This window comes from Dunckerocampus dactyliophorus, chromosome 15 (assembly GCF_027744805.1).
Source record: "Dunckerocampus dactyliophorus isolate RoL2022-P2 chromosome 15, RoL_Ddac_1.1, whole genome shotgun sequence".
Taxonomy (NCBI): Eukaryota; Metazoa; Chordata; class Actinopteri; order Syngnathiformes; family Syngnathidae; genus Dunckerocampus; species Dunckerocampus dactyliophorus.
The window spans coordinates 8,238,009-8,248,888 of NC_072833.1; the positions used below are offsets into that span (position 1 = coordinate 8,238,009).

At 41.6% G+C, this 10,880-nt stretch overlaps 2 long non-coding RNA genes across 4 annotated transcripts in view; one reads left to right on the forward strand and one right to left on the reverse strand.

Annotated features, from left to right (window-relative positions):
• Positions 1–10,880, forward strand: part of LOC129195085 (uncharacterized) — a 54,572-nt gene that overhangs the window by 18,258 nt on the left and 25,434 nt on the right. The gene's annotated exons all lie outside the window — the stretch shown is intronic.
• LOC129195086 (uncharacterized) overlaps positions 6,680–10,880 on the reverse strand; it is a 123,728-nt gene continuing 119,527 nt past the window's right edge. For all 3 annotated transcript variants that reach the window (XR_008573866.1, XR_008573865.1, XR_008573864.1), the window contains 3 exons: positions 7,820–7,948; positions 7,598–7,671; positions 6,680–7,485 (listed from right to left, as the gene is read on the reverse strand). This is a non-coding gene — a long non-coding RNA (uncharacterized LOC129195086). The remainder of the gene's footprint in view (positions 7,486–7,597; positions 7,672–7,819; positions 7,949–10,880) is intronic.

A 10,880-nucleotide genomic window follows, 5' to 3' on the forward strand; every position in this document is an offset into this window, starting at 1 on the left:
GTTGGCTGCTTCACGGATTTCACTTATTGCGGGCTATTTTGTGAACCTATCCCCCACGATAAACGAGGGAACACTGTAATTCATTCATTTTATAAACACTCTTAATGTACAAAATAATCTTAAAACTCACTTATGTGTTGATATAATGCACACAGAGCAATGAACAACTCCACACAGTCTCCTTTCATGTCCGTTCTCCTTGCGCCGTGAGGCGTTCAGGCGCACTCGTAATTGAGAGTGTTAGGCGCTAATTGCTTTTCGTTTTTATTCACGTCCCCCCCATGACAATTGGCGTACCCCTATGGGCACGTGTACCCCACTTTGGGAACCTAGGATGTAGAGAATCTTTAGAACCAGTGTTTTTGAAAGTAGGTCCTTGAAAACAGCATTTTGACAGGAGGTCCTTAAAAACAGCAATAATGTTCCTGTCATATCACGTATCTTTGATCAGTGTTTTCGCAGTAGGTCCTTAAACACAGCAGAGCTCATGTCAAATAGAGGATCTTTGACTGGCGTTTTTGAAGGAGCTTTTTCAAAACAACCAAGTACTTCTGTCATTTAAAGGATCTTTGGCTAGCATTTTTGCAGGGGGTCCGTAAAAAACAGCAGAACACAAATAGGGGATCTTTGACCTGCGTTTTTGCAGGAAGTCCTTAAATAGCAGAGTGCTCCTGTCATGTAAACATCTTTGACCAGCGTTTTTGCAGTAAGTCCTTAAAAACAGCAAAGAGCTCCTGTTATACAGAGGATCCTTGACAAGCAACGTTTTTGCAGTAGGGCCTTAAAACCAGCAGAACATTTGAGTCAACTATTATATTAACAACATAGTGAAGAATATCAAAGTGGGCACCCGCATTCATATTCACCATTAAGCCATCATGATAAGCAGGTGCAGCCAAAACGGTGGTAAATGTACAAATAAACTACTATTTTTCAGGTGGTACTTGGCGTAAAAAGTTTGAGAGCCAGGATGTTATCGTTCCGTTCAGTGTGCACGCACGTCTGGATGCAACCTTGTCGCTGTTTCGCTCCCTGCCAGGTTGCACCATCCGCTTTTGTCACATGATCGGCAGGTCGCTGTGACTCTTGTCTCGCCAGATTGTTTTCAAAAGTCGGCAGAAGCTTTTTTTTGTCGCTCTGTGGAAGATGCTCTGCCAGTTTATCTGACAAAAACAACTAGCATTAGCCTCCGTTACGCCCTCACAGCGGCGAGATGAGATTGATTCCTTTTCTATATTGTAGTTTGAGGAGAGTCAGCCAGAACACTGCTGGTAATTACACGTTCTACTACGTACTGTACTGTATACTAGATACTCTATTCTCTTCAAGTACAGAGCGTGCGATGACAAGAGGAGAGGTCGAGGGTCCTCTGTGGTTTTGTGGCGTTCTTGGAGCTGTGTAGCGAGTCATGTTCCTCTTCTCATTCATGATGGCACAAAGCTACCATGTCAAACGCAATGAGGAAGCTGGACTGATGATACATTTGCTACCATTGCTGGTAGGCCTGTCGGGATAATTCATAAATCAATTAACTGCACGATAATTACAAACAAACGTTTCGCATATCTAACCTATATTTAGTAATAGTTAATAGTCTAAAAGCCTTTCGGGTCTCAGATTTTATGTCGACACAAGTGGTGGAAAATGTAAGTCGAAGTCGACACACAAGAACAACCCAAGTGCGAACAGATTGTCTGAATTGAGACGCGAGTGGAATACTCTCCACACGCACTTTGTCTGTCCCACGCGCGCTGATTTAATGACCACGAGCCATACGTATTACGCGTCACGTGCGTCTGGTGCTTTTCCATTCGTGGATATCCAATTGTGTGATGACGTCCAATTCTGGGGCCGCCTTGAAACTGGCATGTGGCAGTTTGGAGGCGGGACCCAGCATAAGCACAGAGCAGGAAAACCTGCTCCCGTGACGTACGTGTTTGTTTGTTTTTTTCTACCTGCCGACTTTTGTCGCATTCCTGACACGGTATTATATCTGCTCGTACATGTTTTATTTGCGCCTCTCTACTTTTGTGGCATTTCTGATGCCATAAACACTCTGGTCCGGGACTTGATGAGTTGGTCAACATAGACGGGTCGTTGGCTTAAACAGGTTCCGCTGTGGTACCTCCGTGGCAGGGAGCATCTATGCATGCGTCCAATTACAACTGCATCCATATTGCACCATATTTTCCACACTATGTCCGCCCTCACCAATGCATTCGACCTTAAAGTCACGGTTAGGGTTTGGCTTTCGCGTCTCGAGCGTAGGCCCCTAAATTCTTTGAAACCAATTCAATTTAGTAGAACAATTTTGCTCTATTTTTAGCAGCAGGGAGGAAGGAAGACAGATTGCGTAACAGTCATGAAATTAACAACTACGTATCCTGCATGCAAATGCGCTGCTGCCGCTGGACTAACTGTGCATTTGTGGCTGCCAATTGTGTTGCCAGACAAGATCAGACATAAGCTTTTGACTGCTGTACAACATGGCGGTATAGCAACCGGTGTACAAAAAGACTGCGGTCATGGTTAATAGAACCGGAATCGCATGACAAGACACAATCGCTCTTGTGTAAGAAGTCGAGAGTGCTTCACAGTTCTTCCCCCGGGGCTAGGCAAACCAGTGAGTTGCAAAATAGAATTAATGCTTTGAATTAATGACACAAAATATATATTGTTATTATATACACACAGTATACTTGCCCATGAATATTCTCGTTTATCCGGGTGATTCTCAGGGAACTGAATTGACTGCAACCAGAACAGTCCAGTTGTGATCCATTCAATGCCTTAGAAGTTTATTATAAGGCATTATTTTTTTAACTTGATTTAATTATTTGAAGTTCATTTAATATTTCTAAATAAATCGGAGGGAAGACCAAATCTCAGTTAAACATATTAGACATTGTAGAACAACAGTAAAAAATCTTCAGGATCAGATCTGGATAAAACCTGGTTTGGGACTCCAACTTTGAACCCTGTCTATACTGGCTTGACTGGGATTTTAATTATAATTATGTAAAATGCCAGTATGTGTTGATATAAATGAATCCTAAATTATATATCATAAACGATATTATTTTTTAAAATAAATAAATAACGAAAACAAACCAGCCATCCAATTCATCAATAGAAAACCTTTTTGGTGGATATAGGAAAATCACAGCACGCAGTAGATCCTCGCCTATTTGCTCTTCTTTTCTCTGTTTTAAAGTGTAAATAATTCATTTTTGATGGTAACTTAAATAGAAATGATGGCCCTATCCACAGGGGAAAAGGTTGCGATCTTACGAGTCAATTCACTTAACATTTTCCAGCAGTGAGATGCTTTGACAAGACGTGATGTGATAACTTTATTTTCATAGCATTATTTTAGAACTTTTATGATGACATGGAGTGCGTGAGAAAGTGGAAAGGAAGCCTTAGCTTATTAACAAGTACATTGCCCCAGACAGCAACAACAGAAGCTGTTCATGGAGTTCACATCATGCCAAAACCTCACAAACGCACAAACATGTTTTACTCACGGGCAGCGATTGATAAAAAAAAACTCATTGTGGTTTGCAAATACAAAACATTCACAAGGTAATGCATTTTGCTTTGCAAATAAGAAGCGTGCCGATCAAACAAGTACAGCATGTTTTACACATACAAAAGGAATATATTGCTTCAATTCCCAAAAATATCCTTCAAGCACAAAAAACAATTCTACAACTACGAAAAACTGTCACAATCTTACCTCTGCCACGTGACTTTTATCACTAATCTTCCGCCTTGCAGTTCCACACACAAATGCGCTCTGTTTTACACACAAATGCCAGTAACCCTTTTGAGAAATGGCCTGTAATTTGCACACCACCACAGCAGGTGGTGCTGTTCTTTCAACTGACGATACTCTATCATGCAGTGCATAATGAACTGAGTGCGTTTGTGTATTTGGGGGCGTGGTCGCAAGTATAATGAGCACAACAAGTCAAAAATGAAGCAAGATGCAATCACGCCCCCAAATACCCGTACACACTCAGTTCATTACGTATGATAGAGTCTTGCTTATGAACATTAATGAAATTAAAATCGTCCCGGGGTCCTTAAATTGGATCAACAGCACCACCTGCTGTGGTGGTGTGCAAATTACAGGCCATTTGTCAAAGTTTGCTGGCATTCGTGTGTAAATCAGAGTGCATTTGTGTGTGGAACTGCGAGGCGGACGATTGGTGACAAAAGGCGTGTGACAGCGATAAGACCGTGACACTCGTCACGTGACAGTTTTTCATAGTTGTGGAATGGTTTTTTGGGCTTGAAGGATATTTTTGTACGTTTTTATTTGCAAAACAAAATGCATTAGTTTCGAATTGCAGTTTGTTTGTTGGGCGTGGGTAAAACATGTTTTGTGTGGCATGATTTTAACTTCATACATGTTGTAATACTATAAGGATATCATATGTAGGACTTGTCAGTTCTTTGAAAAGAGGCATTAATTGGAGCATTTATAGTATTATGGTGTACATTCCATAGATTACTCGCTGCATAAGCTGTGCCTCAGTTGTGTGAATTACTTAAAACTCTACTATTATTCTAAACTCTTCTTTCTCCTCCTTTTAGTTTAGCAAGAAAAAGCCTGCGTAAGCAAGCAGTCATGTGGAGATAAAAGAACGTCTTTGAATGAGCGCCAGAGTTCATAAGTTGTGTTACGTCTCGTAAGTGTCGTAAAGCGTGCAGTCGACCAGAGTGGGTGTTAGGTTACAGAATCAACTGCCTTCCCTGAGGGTTTCATGGAGGAGAAATAGTCTCACAGACGCACACAAACACGTACACACAACCCACGTGCCTGAGCAGCGTTCACATCCGACAAAACAACTCAGTTAATGTGATTTATGGGAAAATCAGACCACTGTCGAGATGAGAGCGTAAGAGGAGAACAGTACTACTAGTTTATTTTCCTATCTGTGTATATATACAGTAGAAATACCTGTACCTATGTAATATAATCCCCAGATGACTTATTAGATGCTATCAGGTATTATTCATCAAGCCCAAGTATCCATCCTGCCCCTATCCTGCAGCGTTCTTTGGAAATCCCTGGTTCCAGATGGCGATCCTGATCACTAGCATAATTTACTGGAATCTTACTTGGCCCTTGCTCAACTTCTGCAAAAACATTTGAATCAAAGCACATTGTTTTTTAGTGTGTGGCTTTGAAGAAGAGCTGATATGCACTTTGTCCTTTTTTTACATCTACAGTACACTGTAATGTGCATTGTCCCACGTAATAGGCGTCGTGTATCACATAGGACAACGTAACATGGAGGAGGGGGACGGGAGGACACCAACGTTAACCAGCGTTCACAACATCACAGTCACATTTTTCAAGATAAGATGCTAAGTTATCCTATTTGCTGAATTTAAACACAAATTTACAGTCCCCACGTCTGCAGCTGACTGAGAGATGGTTAGCAACACTCCAGGCCTTATTTCAAGATGCGTAGCGAAGCCTTTTTATAAAACAATGTTATAAAGCAGTCCTCCGTGAAGTGATGTGGGTGCATACATAGGGCGGACTCATCTAGTGGTACCATGTCCATGAGGACGTTTTTTTGTGGATCACGTCGTAAGGTGCACTGCAACTTAAGAGGAGCAAACGAGTGAGCGAGATGATTGATTTTTCTCACGTTTGTGTCATAAACAGGTTGTCGGGACACATGTCACTCTCATAACAGCATTAAAACGTAAATATTGCAATAACGGGGGACTGAGAAGTGCGTGTGTAGCACACACCAAGTGTGCACAGGGTACTCAAGAGAGCCGGGACGTTGCCTGGAAGCGCATTCTTTGGCAACGTGCGTGGTTGTTGTTTGGCGCCATTTAGGAACACGGTGTACATGGCGTTCATTACATCAGCAGAGCTCGAGATGTTTGTCTAAATAATGTGCACCGTCATCACAAATGGTACCATTTAAGACAATGGGGGTGCACTATATGACACCTTCCTGCATCTGGATTCTAGACAATTGCTCCACAGCCACTCGATCAGTCACATGTCCTTCAGGCAACGAGACGCTCTCTCCTGGTTGTCAAGCTGAGCGGATAAATGTGTCATAGGCCAGGGGTAACAGGCATGTGCACGTTCCCCACTTCCTGTCATTATGTCAGTCTCGCTGACAGACATAATGTACATGTAAAACTCACACCGCCATTTTACCAGAATGGACAAGAGCACATCTTAAACGTTGTTGTGCATGTGTCAGTATGCGCTGTTGAAACATACTGAACACTGAAACAGATCAAATACCCTTCATGCTCCAGTGAACGCCTTCTTTCAATGAACCGCAGGGTTTCTTATCATCTCAAAAGCAATTAACCACGGGTGTCTTTAAATCAGGGCTGGGCCAAACAACACTGGCAGCTGTGGCTGTAGACAACCTCTGGATGTAGTTTTGTTACCAGCTAGTCTGTCAAAATTTGCGTGTAAATGCAGATTAATCCATCATCATTGTTAAACTGATTAAAAATTTTGAAAAACACAATTGAACCCATTTGCAGCACAGAATGACTCAAACTAGCTTGTGCAAATGGACAGTTGATCCGGTAGTGACAGGCTGCAGAACTAAAAAGAATGTTGGCCGTGTCCTTGGGAAATTTGAGTGAGTACAATAAAAAACAACAAAAAACCCGATGACGGAAGAGTCGACCGACGTAAAAAACAAAACACAAACGTTAGTCTGGGATTTTGCTTGCACTTTGGCTAACGCGTCGCTCTCAATCTTTCTTGAGTCTCTGTGCTCATGCAAAATGAAACAGGATTAATTTAAGTTACACATCACGGTTCGAATTTTGCCACTTGACTCTTCAGTATCACGTTTTTTCAGAAATGTTAATAAATCATGCTGTTTTGTGGTTTAATATTGCCTATTAATAAAAAAAATGTGCATACTTAAGCATATTTTTTGCCCAAATTAAGCATTTTCAAGCATAAAAATTGCTAAATGAACAAAAATACAAATATAAGGCATAAGGGGACACATTCAAATTGTGATACGCAGTATTCTTCTGGTTTCAAGGTTTACAACGGTATGAAAAAGTTTCAAAAGTGCTTAAATAGTCCGTCGTACAGTCCTACGGTCCTACGGTATGAGAGAAAGTGGAGGTCGAGTGCGGCCAATGTGTGGTAATACTTTGTCATGTCTGCGTTGTTCCTCACAGTTAGAACTGGGCTTCCATGTGCTGAAACCACGGACATGAGCTGTGTTGCCAAACATCGGCAACTTAACGTTGCGGCACAGTGACATCAGTTGCTGAGGATCAGTGATATAAACCGTTTACTCTCCACTGAACAGCAAGAAACAACTACTTAGTGTTTTGAGAGTTTTCTATTAACACAGATTGTCCATAAAACCAATAGTCTTTGATCTAATTTATTGCCAAAGCTTTGGTAAGGCGCTTGTCAAGCAGAGGGAACATTTAACGTCGCTGTCTGCTGGAGAGTGCCTGGAGACAAAGAGAGCACACAGGCTTGTATCATGAGGACGTAAAAGCACATTCACTGAGGTTTTTCATACAGACACTTCTCCACAGATAAGCAACAATAAATCAGAACAACCTGCCAGGCGCCGCGAGGATACCTCCGGCTGGCCGAGGTCACTGCGTGACGCCGTCCGTCTCACAGCAGAGAAACTGGAAGAAAGGTTTTAGGACTGTCAGACTAAGCTTGGGAGAAGAAAAGATGACTAAAATGTAAGTTCTGCTGTGACATGAGCAACAGTTGCTAATGTAACGGATGCCAGCCTGTGAGGTGTGCGAGTGTACGTTGGTAAAACCTCACTCGCTCTGCCTTGAGAGCTGCGCTGAACACGCGGTCGACTGTCCGGGCTTTTGGCCGTGTGGTCCGCGCTCTCGTCTCCCATTCCGAAGGTCCTGTGTTCGAGCCCCGGTGCGGGCAGTGCGGGTTACACTAACGACAATCACATGACCGGGAAACAGAAGTGAAAGTTGGTGAGGCAAGCCAATGAATAAAAACTCAGCAAATACACAATCCAACAATTCCAAAACCCCTGTGGACAAGTTGTGACCTGCACATTCACAGCGCAATGAAATAACGTAACATTCCTAGTTTTTTTTTAATTATTATTATTTATGTTGCCCTTTTTTGAGCCACTGATTGAGCCAGTGATTGCATATATTTGCATTCTGCTTTCTTTTTTTTAGTAAGGTCATATTTATGGTCTTGTGACATGATCATCCACCATCGAAGAACTGCATTTGATTTATTATTTAGTATTTATAAATCATTCTGTTATTTGCTATTATTTACTTTAAACACATATGTTCCACTTCAATCATGTTCTATTATAGTGTTTAAAAATGACTGTTAACAGAATTTTTTTTCCTCTCCGTTTTAATAAAGATATTTCAAAATAACACACTTTAGTGCTTTTATTATAATACCGTGGAGCTGTGATGTGATATTTTTGTCCAAGGTTATCATACCGTCAGAATCTCATACCATCCCAAAAGGCACAATAATAACAACATAATAATAACACAGATTGCTGTTTTATTTTTGTCTTATATGGCTTATTTTGTCTGATTATGCCTACTACATTGGGTAATACGAGTGTAAATGTGACTATAGGGGTGTTATTTCATCTCCAGAGGGCTCTAATAATGTTTTTTAAAAAATTATTTCTAAGGTGGTAAACAGGTTTTCTATGAAATTCTATGAAACTACGAAAATATTTCATTTATAGAGAAGGAATCCTAATTTGCTGAAATTCACTTATCACGGTTGGGTTTGGAACCAACCAAGATGGCCGCGTAAACAAACCCAGCACAAATACAACAGTTTGTTACGCCCCATACTGCACACTAACCGGGGCGGACGTTAACCAAGGTACCACTGTAGCTGACTTAATGAGTGATACTGCTCTTAATGTACCCTTCTGTGGTGGCGTCACAAAAAAAGAGAGCTCACCGAGCAGAAGTAAAGATTGGACATCTCCTGTGATAAGTAGGAGTGTAGCAAATCAATGTCTTTTTTTTTTTTTTTATTCTTCATCCTTAGTTTATGGACAGGACATGATGTCCATGTTGAGGTCATCTAGAATATATTTCAGTCAGGAGGAAGGGATGGTACAGCTGGGCCTTTAGAACGTGATACATTACTTCCCACTGTGAAATCCATCGACTGCCTCGCTTCTTGTATGCTGTTGATTTACAGCAAGTAAAGATTAGACTTTGATGGCTGCATCGAGCAATGGAGTCTCTCAGGAGTGTGCAGCTTTCATACTGTGGAACATTTCGCAATAAATCTAATTCCGCCATTCCGATACGTTTGCTGCTTTCTGTTTGGGAGAGTAATACAAAATACTGGATTAAATGAGTAAATAGCAAATATTTAAAAGTTGTTCTAAGCATCATTAACAACACTGTTCACTACCATTTTTCGTGTACTACAAGAGAAAGTGTTAGCCAGGCCAGGCTGTGAATCGGTTTGATTCCAACAGTGATTTTCCACATTTACAAGCTAGGGAAAGCCTTCAATACGCTCATATAGAGTATATAGCGTCATGTAAGTCTCAGCTGGATTGCATTGCTGGACACTACACACCGTCTGATTAGTAGTGGCTGTGTAATGCCGCTGGGAAGGAGGTAATTATGTCCTGGTTTTTTCTAATGACTGTTTGTGCAAGCTATTTGTCAAATTTGTCACAACATGCAACCCGACTAGGGATGGGCGATATGGCCTAAAATCCATGATGCGATATACACTGTACATTGCGGCCTCTTGTAATAATGAAATATATCACAATATGCTTTGGCATATAAACTATAATAGAACCATTTGAGAACAGGTTACATAGGCCCTAAGGAAAGACTAACTTTTTTTTTTTTTTAAGAGAAATATAGTATGTAGTTTTTAGAAGATTTATTGTGCAGAAAAAATGATTTGTACACAAAGAGGCCTCCCTGTCTGTAAGCCGCAGGTGTCCACGTCGTAACGTGGGATATTTAGTACACAGAAAGATTTTTTAAACTTGTAATTAAATAAATGTTTTTTTCCCCAAAGAGTGCGTATAATACGGAGAGTAGCCCACCAGAAAATTGGCTGTCATCGCCGTCTTCATCCTCCTGCTTCCTCACTAAAACTACTAGTCTCCAGTGTCGGAACCGAACAGCCCCACGGTTCCCTCACCACACACCCCGCCAGTCTCCCTTCATTGTTGCTTCCGCCCAGAAGCAACATAGCCCCCGAGCCTGCGCTGTCTTCCCCACCACACAGCAGTCCAGCCCCCCGAAACCCACTAGCGACAAAAGCCACATCACTTGCACTTCTTCACTATGATGAGGGGGCGTGCACCGAACGCAAAATGACTCCCCCCAAGCACACGAGATGTCGCGAGACCAGAACGTGACCACACATTAGCCGCATCACTGTAAAAATAGCGGTTTGTTTATACACCGGAAATTACTGTACTCGCTGCAAAGACTCCAAAGAAAAAACATTCCAAAAGGCGCTACGATCAGCTAGTTTTAGTCTTTGATTCTAAAATGATGCCCGAATTTATGTTTCCATCTTGCATTACTAACCCCGACGGTGTTGCTTGTGCTATTATTTTTCTGACAAGTAAGCCGCATTTATTAAACCCCAAAGTTTTGACCCCCGTAAGTCGGATTGACTTGAAATTTCTCACACGGCACAATGCACCCAACAGAACACCCACTGTAAATTTAGGGTGTTTAGTCAACTCATCACAAAATTTGGCACACACCTAAAAGGAACTCACACACACATGGTTGTACAATTTGAGCAAGACTGCGTGAGAAACATGGCCGCCATCAAGCGAACTCATTTTTTTCACATGACAGTACAAATGTATTTCTAC